This window comes from Sorex fumeus, unplaced genomic scaffold (genome assembly GCF_029834395.1).
Source record: "Sorex fumeus unplaced genomic scaffold, SorFum_2.1 ptg000037l, whole genome shotgun sequence".
Classification (NCBI taxonomy): Eukaryota; Metazoa; Chordata; class Mammalia; order Eulipotyphla; family Soricidae; genus Sorex; species Sorex fumeus.
Genome location: NW_026606094.1, coordinates 13,294,750 through 13,309,953, shown reverse-complemented (window position 1 = coordinate 13,309,953; position 15,204 = coordinate 13,294,750). Strand labels below are relative to the sequence as shown.

The 15,204-nt window shown below is 39.4% G+C and overlaps 1 pseudogene; it reads left to right on the top strand.

Moving 5' to 3' along the window:
- The first annotated feature begins 11,915 nt into the window (after positions 1-11,915).
- Positions 11,916-13,465, top strand: LOC130027318 (uncharacterized; annotated as a pseudogene).
- The last annotated feature ends 1,739 nt before the right edge of the window (positions 13,466-15,204 follow it).

Below are 15,204 nucleotides of genomic sequence, written 5' to 3'. Positions count from 1 at the left end.
GGAGTCTCCCAGTGAAGAGTTCATTAGGAAATTGACCACATCATATACAATCAACAGTTGTGCCTGACCGATGTCGCTGTTGTCCCAAAATTCCAAATGGAATTGGACAGCCGTCTCCTTTGTGCAAAATTCTACTTCACAGAGTGGGGAGCGGGGAGAAAGGGCTGCAAAGTTTAAGAAGAAAACTTCCAGAATGACCACCAACTGGGAGCTCTTTGGCATTATTGCTGCAATATGGGAAGATGCCATTGTTGACGATATTGACAAAGAATATGATCGACTGGTTTAGCACCTCCATGATTGTATGAGGAACGCCTAGAGAGAGAAAGCCACAGAAAGACGTCTGTCTTCATAAACTCTTGCGCTCATTCACCAATGCTGGAGCAAACCTCAGGCAACCACAAGCTAATATCCAAGCTCACAAAGCAGTGCAGATAAGTGATAAAGGAAGACATTAAAGAAAGAAGAACACCAGTCCTGGCAGATGCAGCAAAAGCCAGGAATAGCATTCGCAACACCTGCCTGTGCTTCGCCAACTACAAGACCAAGATGACTGCCCTCAGATGTCCTGATGAATCTATCCCCTCTTCCAGAAGGACAGTGGAGAATATTATCCATAACTTCTACCAAGATCTCTTTCAGAGGCATGTCCATCTGCCCACATACCAAATTCCACAGGATGGACACGTTTTTCCCAACATTCTTCCTTCCAAAATCCGAAATGCCATTTCGTCGGTAAAAAAGTGAACAGCACCCAGCCCAGACAAGGTCATAACCAAACATCTGAAGAATCTGCTGTCAGTACTCATCAAACTTGGCTCTTCATACACTACCTGTCTGAATGCAAGCTTCCATACCAATGGAAAACTAGCAGGACTGTTCTATGGTACAAGAAGGGAGTCATCCACAAAATTGGCAGATATCACCCGATCTGCCTGTTATCTGTAGTCTACAAGTTGTTCACTTGAGTCATTGTGAATAAGACTGGCAGAACACTAGAAGATGGACAACCATGTGAGCAAGTTGGGTTCCAAAAAGGATTCAGCATGATCGACCATATCCACATGGTAACCAAACTCATTGAGGTTTTTTGGGAGTTCAAGATGCCCCTCTGTCTAACTTTTATCAATTTAAAAAAGGCCTTTGAGTCTGTTGAGACTGAAGCGGTCAGCGAAGCCCTAGATGAACAGGGCATTCCAACTCAGTGCATCAGGATCCTCTGCAAGCTGTATTACGGGTTAACCACCAGTCCCTCACCATTCTACAAGGAAGTGATCATTGACATAAAGAGAGGGTTTTGGCAGCTACACCACCTCCACTTTACAGATGACATTGTTCTAATAATAACAAATATTAGCCAAGCATTACAAATGCTGGCAGACTTCAACCATGAATGTGGAAAGGTCGGACTACAGCTGAATCTCTCCAAGACAATGTTCATTGAAAAAAACAAACTCATTCCTGATGTTCCATTTGCTCTCAATGGAAAGAACATCTCCGAATGCAGCAGCTATGTGTACCTAGGTCGAGAACACAATGTGAGGAATGACTTTGTGCCAGAACTGTTCAAGAGGAAGAGAGCGGCGTGGAACACCTTCAGGAGTATCCAACAAAGAGCTAAGAGGATGAAGATCCTCCAGCTCTGGGCACATGTTTTCAACTCCACCGTTCTTCCTGCATTAACTTACGCCAAAGAGTCCTGGGCCCTATGAAAACAAGATGAGAACACTATTCGGGTCTTCCAAGGAGGAATCGTATGTTTGGAGTATCACGATTCACTCAAGTGAGAGAAGGAATCCGGAGTTCCAATCTCCATTGATGATTGAAAATCAGGGACACTGTTTCGTTTGCCAAGGCATTGAAAATCAGATGGATTTTCAATGGGCACTTACTGTAATCTGGAGATGATCGCTGGACTAGAGCCATTACTAACAGGATTCCAGGGGACATCAAAGATGGCATGGCCGCCTAGGTACAAGATGGTCAGACTTCTTCATCAAGAACCGGAAAGAGTGGTTTGAGAGTCTTCGTGTTCCTGGAGCAAGCAGATACCACTGGGCATCTAAGAACAAATGGTGATGTTACAGATGCCCACTGGAGTAAATTGATGAGTAACGGGTTGTCAAGTGATCAAGTGATTAAGTTAACATCTTTTTACCAAACCACTCTAGTGGACCATCACAGATTTTTAACAATTTTATACCTGAGTTGACTGAGACAAGAGGAATTAAATAATGTGGACAACTCACAAGGTGAGTTAATGATGCAGTTAAAAATAGAAAATATCATTTTTAATTTTTCTTTTAGCTGTAATCTCAATACATGCAAAACTTTTGCATTGGATAGAAAATTGCATATTTAGAAACTAGGTACAATAAATAATAATCAGTAGGCTGCTGTTAAATGATTAAAATAAAACTTCAGTTAAAACTCTGCTAAACATAAAATTCATATCCTTTTTGTGAGTGTTTAAAAAGAAACAAATAATCCTTAGAATTATTTTTTTTTCTTATCCAACCCATGCGTTAATTGTAACTGTTCTTATGGTTTGTTTCTTAAGGTATTATCACTAAATGTCCACTTTTATGTGCATTAAGCACTTTCACTCTTGTCTAGTTTATCTGGACTCATTTATTAATTCAACAATTCAGTCATTTATCTATTCTGAAACCATGTTTAGTGCTGGTTCACAAAGATAAAGCATAGTACTGACTAATCAGAATGATTAGAATCTCAAAGGGAGATAAAGTCATGTAAGCAAGATAGTATCTTATAGGTGGAACAATGAATATTTCTACAGGGCAAAACAGAAAAATTGTGGAATGGCTGGCAAAATAACTATAGAAAAATATCATTATTATGTCAATGTAGATAAACAAAGGGCTCACTTGACAATTCTTTAAATCACCAACATAGCATTTAACTGTAGCACTGTAGCACCGTCCTACCATTGATTTGCTTGAGCGAGGTACCAGTAACATCTCCATTGTGAGACTTTTTGTTACTGTTTTTGGCATATCAAATACACGATGGTGAGCTTACCTGGCTGTGCCATGCGAGGGGGATACTCTCGGTAGCTTGTCGAGCTCTTCGAGAGGGATGGAGGAATCAGACCTGGGTCAGTCGCATGCAAGGCAAATGCCCTCCCCTGCCCCCCTGCTACCCGCCCCCCCGGCACTATTGCTCCAGCCCAGTGGGCTGGAGTGATAGCATTTAACAAGCCAGATAAAGAAGCCACTTGAGTTACATGCATGAAAGATATTATTGCTTGACCCAAAACGAAGGAAAGAGCATATATTAATGCCTGATTTTAAAAGTAAAACAAAATGAAATTCTTATTACTAAAACTAATAAAGCAAAATTAAAAGTATACTATTCCATCAATTGTTTTGCTTTTACTTTCCATTTTTGCCATGTTCAGTGATTGTATAGTAAGTAAGACCATAGTATTTAATTCTCCAAGCAAACATTTTGGGAATCTTGTGGAAGAAAATCAACCACAGCAACATTATTAGCAAGACATCAGTTAACATAAAGTGTCAGCCTATGTTTCAGTATTTTCAATAATATTTACTTAGAAATATTTTTTGGAATATCACTCTCACGGTTTTGTAATCATTGGTAGGACAATTGTGTTTTATCAAAAGGGACTTGACAGAAAAGTAGAGAAGTTAGAAGTTAAGATCACAAGCAGACATTGCTGACATAAAGAACTTCAAAAGTAAAGGTCATTTCGGCACTAAACAGAAAATAATCAATTCTTTAGAGCAATTAGGAGTTAATATATGCTCAACTTCATGTTTTCCTGTGTTGGAGTCTCAGCAGCCAAACTGAGACTTTGACCAAATTCCCTGCCCCTGAAAGTAAGAGCTGGCCTTGTTTCCAAAGACCCGGGGAACCACTCCATCATGCCCCACACGCAGGCACTCTGGCTGAGAAAGAGGGACATGGCTGTGCCCACTTACCCTTATTGATAACCCGGACCTAAGAGCAGGATATGTAAATCATTAAGTGACATCTGTACAAGCCCCTCATGCAGTACAAGAGAAGCGAAAGAATCATGCTGTACGTGGGATTGCTTCCTCACCCCAAGTATGGGAATCCCCCCCTCCGCCCCCCGCAGTGTATGTATAGGAACTCCTGGGTGGGGTCCAATAAACGAAGAACTGCTTGACCACCTGACTCCCACGCTTACCCTGCAAAATTCTTTCTCGGTTTCTCTCTGTGGTGGTGGCCTGGCTGAAATCCCACAGCCCGTAGAGGGCCAGGCAGAGGCTTCTCCCCTACCCACTCCATCCCATTTAGGGAGTAATTCTGGTAACTTCAGGGGATCATACTCCAGTGTGCCGGAGTCAACTGGCCAGGTTCCCGACATTCTTGTATGGGACAAAAGAAACCTTTAATAGTCCTGGCAGTTGTACATACAGTTTTGTATCAGCTGGAACAATTCATGGGCTTCAACTTCTGAGGGAAGTGCATGTAGTACCCAAGTACCTGTCCTCAATTTCTCAAAAGCTTAAGGGCCTCGAAAGGTCTGGGAAGATATTTTTTCCCCCAAAACTTGGCCAGTCGTGGGCCTTCTTCTTCAGAGCTTAAACTCATATAAGGCACACAACTAGTGACTACCCTGAATATTCTTCATTTGAAAATCACTAAATAGGCAAATAGGCTTTGTTGCAAAAATTAAATGAAAAACAATCAAACAAACAAACAAAACATAGGTTTAACCATACCTAACCAGGATCAGAGCAACCTTCAAATAGAGGGGGGGGTCTGATTTTCAGTGAAGGCTTTGTTTTATTCCCCAAATAAAGTTAAATGAAATAGGGACTATATATTGTCATTTTCCAAAAAAAAAAAAGTTGCATATTTTTGAAAGGAGTACATGGCCATGACAGTTCAGGAACATACATTAGGAAACATACTCATATATCATGTTCACAGAATGGTGAGAAAAATCAGGTGTGTGTTGTTTCCTACGGCAATGAAGAGGAAAGATGGCTTTAGGTTAGGTTGAGGAGGGCTCTGTTGTGTATTTTCAACTAACCAGAGTTATACAGTCAGGGATCTGGAATTCTTATTTGTGCAAGTGTATCTGTAAGGCTCTGCTTTGATGCAAAGTCTAAAATGTCTAACAAGATGGCTGCTCCAAGAGAAGAACTTTCACAATCCCCAAACTACAAGTCTCAAACAAGTCAATTGTTTGCTTTCTTAACTCTGGAGAATCCTTCAAAACGTGACAAGGGCAAGAAGGATGATGGATTTGTAAACGGTCATGGTCACGGTCCTCCCGTTGTTCGTCGATTTGCTCGAGCGGGCCCAGTAACGTCTCCATTGGAGACTTTGTTGTTACTGTGTTTGGCATATCGAATACATCACGGGTAGCTTGCCAGACTCTGCTGTGCAGGCGAAATACTCTCAGTAGCTTGCCGGGCTCTCCGAGAGGGGTGGAGGAACCAAACTCGGGTCGGCCATGTTGGCCGTTTGTAAGGCAAATGCCCTACCACTGTACTTTTTATTTATCTTGGGGACCACACACAGCTTTTGCTTAGCACTGAATTCTGGCTATGTGCTCACGGATCACTCCTGGTGGTTCTCAGGAAATGATATGTGGTTCTTGGAATCTAATGTGTTTGGGTCCATGTGCTCTACCCACTGTAGTATCTCTCCAGCCTCTGTAAAAAATGTTTGGATTATTTGATTGTACCCTGAATTGCATATGCTCTCGAAAAGAATGCCTACAGCCAATAAATACTTATCTCGTACAAATGCTATAACTAAGATTATAGGGGTCATTAAACATATCTCTAACTATAGCCAATTTTAATGTACTCACTTTGCAAATATCTTATAAATTTAAAACCTAATTCTTAAGTTCACTTAATCACTTAATCACTTAACTTCCCGTTAGTCGTCGATTTGCTCGAGTGGGCGCCAGTAACGTCTCCATTTGTCCCTGTCGCGTGCTAGTGTAGCCCAATGGCATCTCTTCGCTCTGGGAACATGGAGGGCCTCAAACCGATCGTTCATGATCTTGACAAAGAAGTCTGACCATCTGGTAGGTGGGCAGCCACGCGGTCTCTTGACATCCCGTGGAATCCAATCAGTAACAGCTCTAGTCCAACGGTCGTCTTTAAATCTCATTACGTGACCAGCCCATCTGATTTTCGACACCTTGGCAAATGAGACAGCGTCCCTGATCCTTGATCGTCGATGGATGTTCGAACTCCGGATTCGTTCTCTCATTTGAGTGAAACGTGATATTCCAAGCATAGCTCTTTCTATTCTTCTTTGGGAGACCTAAATGGCGTTCTCATCTTGTTTGGGTAGGGCCCAGGTCTCTGAGGCATATGTTAATGCAGGAAGAACAGTGGAATCAAAGGGATGTGCCCGGACCCGGAGGTTCTTCGTCCTCTTAGCTATTTCTTCGACGTTCTTGAAGGCGTTCCAAGCCGCTCTCTTCCTCCTGCGCAGCTTGGGTGCCAGGTCATTTGTCATGTTGACCTCTCAACCTAGGTACACATAGCTGTTGCATTCGGAGATGGTCGTTCCATTGAGAGCGAATGGGACGTCAGGAACAAGGCTGTTTCTCATAAACATTGTTCTTAAGTTCAAGGACAAGAAAAAAGTCTGATTAAAAATAATGCAATGTCTATAAGTCAGGTATGTCTGATACAACAAAGCCAAGTTAAATGCCCTCATACAATGAAAAATATTTTGATTAAATCTCTCTGTTCGAAATACCTCAAAGTGTTTCTGTTTTTCTTGGGGATGCAGAGGAGGGAGGAATAACCAGGAATGACTTCTAGAGAATGAAGCAAACTGTGCTTATACAGAATACATAATTTTGTGATACATATTTTCTACTGTTCATAGCAAATATTGGCTTAGGTAAAATCTGGAGAGAATTTATATCAATGGAGTATTGAAACAAAAGGTAAAGGTTTATTTCACATATTGGGAGGAAAACAATTTTATTAAAAGAAATTATTGACTAACATCTACAAGTGTATGAAAGTTCTATCAGAAAAAATTTTAAAGAAAATAAATGAGACTAAAAATGAAGAACTGAGTCTGGAGATTGGGGTGATGTTGATAAGCAATGTTGTATAGGCTTAGACTGTGATTAATCTATTTTCAGGGGGGTTCCAAGAGAGATCACATACATCACATTCCAAGAGATCCCTGAGAGAAGGAAATTTTCTCTGAAGTTTAGCCAAGGTATGTTAGGTGTTCCATCAGAAGGTACATTCAGTTCATCTAAACATATGAGCAGAAAGTAAGGTTTGTTTGGTCTGTGTCCATGTTTTTTTTGATAAGCAATACCCTAAATTATGACAGTATTATCTAATTCATGAGTGGAAGATTGGTTCTTTGCCATCAACCGTTTTTGGTAACACAGGTAAAGAGATTTACAAATTCATCACCATACTAAGGCTCAAGTTAAATTACATTTTAAGAAAACAAACTTTTCATTGCAATTCCTCTAATGATAGATGAGCATTTCTCAGAAACCCCAAATAGTTGCCCAAGAATTTTCTTCAATACTTTATAGTAAAAAAGAAATTCACTTAGTTGATAGTTCTACTATCATATTAGGATTTTTTCCCTTTCAGTAGCTTCTGCAATAAAGAGAGTCTAAGCCAAGATAAAAGAATTTTACAGGATGTACTATTTTTCATTTCTATTGTAGTTAGACCCACTGAAACAAGTCTGTGAACATGGTTCCTAATCTTTGTACATTTTTGCCCATCTGTTTGGATGGCACAATGCCTTTAGTCAAAAAGCACATCCAATTCACGTCAAAAAAAGAACACCAAGATAAGGTGAGATGAATCACCTCTGCATGAGCAGAAATTGAATTACACAGACATGGATGTTTGGTTTAGTTTAATCTTGTTTTGTTCCAGCTTTTTTCTGGCATCTCTTGGCAAATAAAGGAAAACAGGCTTGCTAAATAGTCATCATAGGAAATAGTGAAAAAATAAGTCTTTTATAAAGCCTATGTCTGTTATTTCTCTCTATATATTAAAGTTTGAAATTATAAGCATTGTTTTGTCATTAAGGTCATTATCAACAGCATAATTTTCATGAAGCAGTGATAACACAAAAATAGGCAAAATAATGTCATTGAAATTGGATTCAGAACTTGTTTTATACACTGCTCTTCGATTAGAGGTTAAACAATTAAAAACACTACTACGATCTTGCTTAGTAAATAAAGGAAAGGAAAGTTTTTTTTTTCAAATTAAATACTCTGATAATATTACATTCTGTTCTAACATGCAATACTCATATGCTTAACCATCAGCCTAGTGTCACTTTGTCTTGTCAAGATCTTTCAATAAGTATAGATGCTTTAATAATAAGTTGTGACACAAAACTTTTTATACATCATTAACTTTATTAAAGGTAAATTAAATTTCCCCTTTTGCTTACATGGTTAGAGCTGGAGCAGTAGCACAGCAAGTAGGGCATTTGCCTTGATGTGACCAATCCGGCCGATTCCTCCACCCCTCTCAGAGAACCCAGCAAGCTACCGAGAGTATCTTGTCTGCACAACAAAGCATGTCAAGCTACCCATGACATATCTGATATGCCAAACACAGTAACAACAAGTCTCAATGGAGACATTACTGGACCTACTTGAGCAAATCGATGAACAATGGGAGGACAGTGCTTCAGTACTACAGTGCTTATATGGTATGGGTACTTTTAATTATTCTAGAAAATATAATTGTTAGAATAAGTGGCGTAATTTTTATAATAATTAAATAATTGTTCTTTTTCCTTTACCTTGTATAAATTATTTTTTTAGCACCTATGGTTTCTTAGAAAAATTTATCTGTGGCAGATAATTTTCCAAGATACTTTTCATTCTTAAAAATCTGGTTTGTGATAGCTTAAATAAATACAGGTCTTTAAAAAAAATAAAATAAAATAAAGGGAAAAAAATAAAAAATAAATAAATACAGGTCTTAAGAACTCTTATGTATCATATTGACTATAATAAAATACTAATGTCTAATGTTACTACTGAGAACGACTATAGTGAAAAAAATCAGGATTTATACTAAGTCCTGTTACAAGGCATAATTAACTGTAAGTCATAGCATTCATTTTTATGGTTCTTTTTTATTTTTGCGTTTTAGGGTCATACTTCGTGGTGAGTAGGGCTAATTCTGACTACACTAGGGGACCACTATTGACTTGGCTCAGGGGTCCATACGGGGTGCAGGGGATCAAACCCAGGTTGACCTTTTACAAGGTAAACAAGCACTTTACCCCTGTATTATCTTTCCAGCCCAGGTTTATTCTTCTTGACACAAATTTGACAAATTTTTAACATGAATTTTAAAATTGAATTCTAAACTATAACTTACAGACATGAGGACAATATATGTCTAGTTGTTTATACTTATATATAATCAGATACATATCTAATAATAATTTGCATATATTATCATAGCATAAGATTTCATTTTATATCATATAAATTTAATTATATATATATATCACTGTATCACTGTCATCCTGTTGTTCATCAATTTGCTCGAGCGCGTGCCAGTAATGACTCCATTTGTCCTAGCCCTGAGATTTTAGCAACCTCTCTTTACTCATCCTTCCCAACAGTGCTGTATTGGAGGCTCTTTCAGGGTCAGGGGAATGAGACCCATTATTGTTACTGTTTTTGATGTTTTGAATTCGCCACAGGAGCTTGCCAGGCTCTGCCGTGCAGGCAGGATACTCTCGGTAGCTTTCCAGGTTCTCTGAGAGGGAGAACTAGAATATAAGAGGTCGCACAGCTCACACACACACACACACACACACACACACACACACACATAAATTTATATTTACATTTTGGAGGGTTTTGAGGCATACTAGCTCACACTTAGGGTTTACTCCTGACTTTTTACCCACGGAGCATGATTGGCAGTACTGACAGACCATAACATGCCCTGGGGATCAAACCAGCTCAGGTATATGCAAGAGTCCTAGGGATCAAACCAGTTCAGGGATATGCAAAGTAAGCACCTTATCTGCGGTACTATCTCTCCAATTCCCATAATCACATATTTTATACATAACCAATATATACAGAAGATATTTTTATTATAGAATTTTGAATTGCTGTAGATTGTGATGTACATAAATTGAAAAATTTTAAATGAAGAAATTAGGAATTAGAGAGATTGTACATCAGGTAAGCTACTTCCTTTTATGTGTCCAACTGACACTTGATACCTGGATTCTCACATGGTTCCCCAGCCCACCAGGAGTGATCCCTGAGTGCAGGACCAGTAGTAAGCCCTGAGCACAGTCAGCTCCCTTACTCAAATGCCTCCAAAATGAGATGGAAATTGACATTGTAAAATAATTCATTAATTTGATCATTAGTTTCATATTTCCTAAAGATCTTGTATTAGTGTTACTGATTATATTATTATCTATGTTAAGTTGTTAATACATTTGATATTATAATTGGGTGCCAATGGGGTTCTTATTCACTGGAATGGAACACTTTTATCATCATGCATTGTGCTTTAACCCAAGTGGAAGAAAGGAAAAAAGCTTGCTCAAATTCCTGGCAGTTTCACACACCCCTTCTTCCTCTGGTAGAGAAAGTGAACCTGGAGTCTTGAGCCTTAATAGTTCTAAAATTATGAATGAAATAGGAAAATAATTCACTGCTAAATTTCATATCACTGTTGGACCTGCCCTTATCTTACAGCTGATATAATTGAGTACAGATACAACTTTTGAGAACTGGGCCACTAACTTGGAGTGAATGGTCTAAAATCTTCCCATTTGTATCACTCGATCACTTAATATTCTGTTACTCGATTTACTCGAGTGGGTGCCAGTAATGTCTCTATTCGTCCCTGTCTCATGCTAGTGTAGCCCAATGGCAACTGCTCGTTCTAGGAACATGAAGAGCCTCAAACCAATCTGGGTCTTGATGAAGAAGTCTGACCATCTCATAGGTGGGAAGCCACGTGATATTTTGACATCCCGTGGAATCCAGTTGGTAATGGTTCTAGTCCAGTTGTCATCTCTAAATCTCATTACGTGTCCAGCCCAACTGATTTTCAATGCTGTGGCAAAGGACACAGCATCCCTGATTCTTCAGAGTTGACAGAGGTTGGAACTCCGCATTCTTTCTCTCATTTGAATGAAGCGTGATACTCCAAGCATAGATCTTTCGATTCCTCTTTGAGAGACCTGAATACTATTCTCATCCTATTTTCACAGGGCCCAGGTCTCTGAGGCATATGTTAATGCAGGAAGAACAGTGGAATCAAAGAGATGTGCCCAGAGCTGGAGGTTCTTCATCCTCTTAGTTATTTCTTCAATGCTCTTAAAGGCGTTCCAAGCCACTCTCTTCCTCCTGCACAACTCAGATGTCAGGTCAATCATCATATTGACTTCTTCACCTAGGTACACATAACTGTTGCACTCAGAGATAGATGTTTCATTGAGAGCGAATGGAATGTAAGGAAGAAGACTGTTTCTCATATTACACCCACCAACTGCCTTGTAACTCTATCAATGGCCAGAATCCAGAGACTATAACACCAAGCTCCTGGAAGCTTGGGACTTCTTATTCTCTAGTTCTCGTTCTCAGAGAACCTGGCAGGCTACTGCGAATATCATACCAGCATATATGCCTTAATAGGAACACCTGTAAAGATTATTTGTGTTTTCAGGCTACCGAGAGTATCCCACCTGCACGGCAGAGCCTGGCAAGCTATCCGGTGCATATTCGATATGTCAATTCCAGTAAATACAATAGGTCTCATTCCCCTGACCCTGAAGGAGCCACTGATATGACAGCGTTGAGAAGGATGAGGAAGGATAGGCTGAAAAAATCTCAAAGCTGAACTAGGCTGCCAAAATGAAGAAAGACAAAAATGACTGTTTGTACTTTCAATGCAAGTGCCCTGGCATCAGATGCATCTATCGAAGACCTGATGATACAAGCGCAAAAGATCAAGTATGACATCATTGGTCTGATGGAGATGAGAAGGCATCAATCACATCAGGTCATTTTTGACACTGGAGAAGAAATCTTCCTCGGAACAAGTGACAAAAGAGGCATCGATGGTGTCAGTATCCTTATCAACATGAACTTAGCCATGAACATTGATTCATTCGAATGCCTAATAACACTAATTGGACAATTACACTTAAATAGATATGTCTCACTGCCGGCAGTTTCTATCTCCGTTGTCTCCACGCCAACATCAAATTATGATGAATGAGAAATCGAGAAGTTCTACTTGGAACTGGAGAAGTTGTATAAAGGTGACAACACCTTCTACAAGAACATTGTTGGTGATTTTAATGCCAAGATAGGACCGAAAAGATTAGCTGAAGAACTCCACATTAGGACCCATGGCCTAGAATAGAACGAACAGGGTGAGAAACTGTCTGAGTTCATCATGCCAACCAAGACCATCCATGGTAACTCACAGTTTCAGAGGGCCAAATCTAAACGTTGGACATGGGAGTCTCCCGGTGGATGGTTCCACAATGAAACTGACCACATCATATTCAGTCGACAGTTTTGACTGACCGATAATTCTGTTGTTCCAAAATTCCACCGTCTCCTTCATGCAAAATTCTACTTCACAGAGCAGTGAGAAAGAACTGCAAAGTTTAAGAAGAGAATACCCAGAACCACTATCAACTGGGAGCTCTTTGGCTCTGTTGCAGCAACATGCTGTCATAGATAACATTGACGAGGAGTACGATCAACTGGTTAAGCACCTCCATGATTGTGCAAGGAATGCCAAGAAAGAGATAACCACAAAAAATTGCCCGCCTTCGAAAACTCTTGAGCTTATTCGCAAACGTGACTTGAAGCATGTCTCAGGCAACCGCAAGCGAACATCTGAGCTTGCAAATCAGTGCATAGAAGTGATCAAAAAAGACCTCAAAGAGAGAAGAGCAGCAGAGCTGGTAGATGTGTCAGAAGCCAGGAAAAGCATTTTGTAATGCCCCCCTGTCCTTAGCCAACTACAAGACCAAGATGACTGCCCTCAGACGTCCTGATGGATATATCACATCTTCCAGAAGGGCAATGGAGAAAATTATTCATGACTTCTACTCAGATCTCTCTGATAGCCACATCCACCTGCACACATACCAAATTTCACAGGATGGATATGTCATTTCCAACGTTCTCCCTTCTGAAATCCGACATGCCATCCTGTCAATAAAGAAGCGAATAGCACTCGGCCCAGACAAGGTCAGACCCAAATACCTGAAGAATCTGCCGTCAGTACTCATCAATACACTGGCTCGGCTCTTCACTTGCTATCTGTCTGAATGCAAGGTTCCATCACAATGGAAAACCAGCAGTACTTTTCTACTGTACAAGTAAGGAGACTTCCACGACATTGGCAAATATCGCCCAATATGCCTACTGTCTGTCATCTACAAGCTGTTCACTCGAGTTATCCTGAATACGATTAGCAGAACACTAGATGAAGGCCAACCATGTGAGCAAGCCAGGTTCCGCAAAGGATTCAGCATGATCGACTATATCCACATGATAACCAAGCTCATTGAGGTTTCTCAGGAGTTCAAGATGCTGGTCTGTCTAATGTTCATTGATTTAAAGGCCTTTGATTCTGTTGAGACAGAAGTGGTCATGGAAGCCCTACCCAATTAGGGCGTTCAAACTCAATACATCAGGATTCTCCATGAGCTGTTTTACAGATTCACTACCAGGATCTCACCATTCTACAAGGAAGTGATCATTGGTATCAAGAGAGGGGTTCAGCAGAGTGATACCATTTCACCAAAACTCTTCAATCCCACCCTCGAGAACGTCATGCGATGACTGGAATGGGAGGGAATGGTAGTGAAGATAGATGGCCGGCGACTACACCACCTCTGCTTTCCTGATGACATCGTTCTAATAACAGTAAACATTAGCCAAGCAGCACAAATGCTGACCGACTTCGACCGTGATTGTGGAAAAGTCAGATTACATCTGAATCTCACAAAGACAATGTTCCCATTTGAATAATTCATAATATATGTATGCACATATGCACATATGCATATGGCTGTATATGTATAATGTACATGTGTACATGTATATATGCGTATTTGTATATCTATCTATCTGAAATCAAGGCAACATGTTTTCAGTGTTTATTTGTTATAAAGGGGAAAACCTGGCAAAGATGGTGTTATAAATAGTGGTTAGTTTTGTAAATTTGATCATGGAAACCTAAAGAAGCATGGTTTTTGCGCATATTTCCCTTTCTTAATGAAAGATTATCAAGTGAAAACAGTAACAGGAAAGAGGTGGGAGAATTCATGAAGAAGCAAGATGTATGGAAAGGTTTTGTCAAGAGAGAGGAAGAGTGTAAAAGGAATTTTAGTGAAGGAAATGCTGAATAGTGATAGAGAATGCTTGAGCTATCAGTATAAAGTCATTTAACTTTTCCTGACCAACTTGGTGTTTTTTGTTGCAAATATTACTTATTAGAAATCTGGTTAAAGAAAATTTAAGCTTGTTCTAAAGTGAGTGCTGCACGAAGGGTAATTTTAAGGGAAGTGTATTAATTGTAAACCCTAAATAAAGGTTAACTATGGGAGGCAGTGAATAAATAGTTGTGGAGGGTTTGGCCTAGCTATAGAAGTTTATGTTTGTAAGGATCACAAATCGTGTTAGCTATTAGATAGCTACTGGAATAAATATATTTCTTCTTAAAAATCAAAAAAATTCCTGTGTATTTTGAATATTCAGATAGTCATGCATAGTTCAATAATTTTATTGTCTCTCCACCTGTGATTGTTTTGAGAAGTTAGAATTTATCTCTTGCAATTGATATGTCTTAGCACATTTGCCAGCCTGATATACAAAGAAACGGTGGCTTATAATAGCATGAAATATATGAATCTACACTGCTGCCAATGAATTTAAGTTTATGCAATTTATAATAGAAATCTTTAAGCTCCTTCAAACATTAAGTTCACAATTAGCTCATAGATTCATTGGAATTATGTGTTATGGGACATCTATTACACTTTCTGTTCATAAAGCTACTCTTTAATCAATTTCATAGATCTAAGACTTAGAAAATGAATGATATAAAACTACTTTATAAATACACAAGACTGAATTGTTTGAAATTAAGTTGAAATGTATTATTTTAACTTGATATGATTCGCACAAAGGTA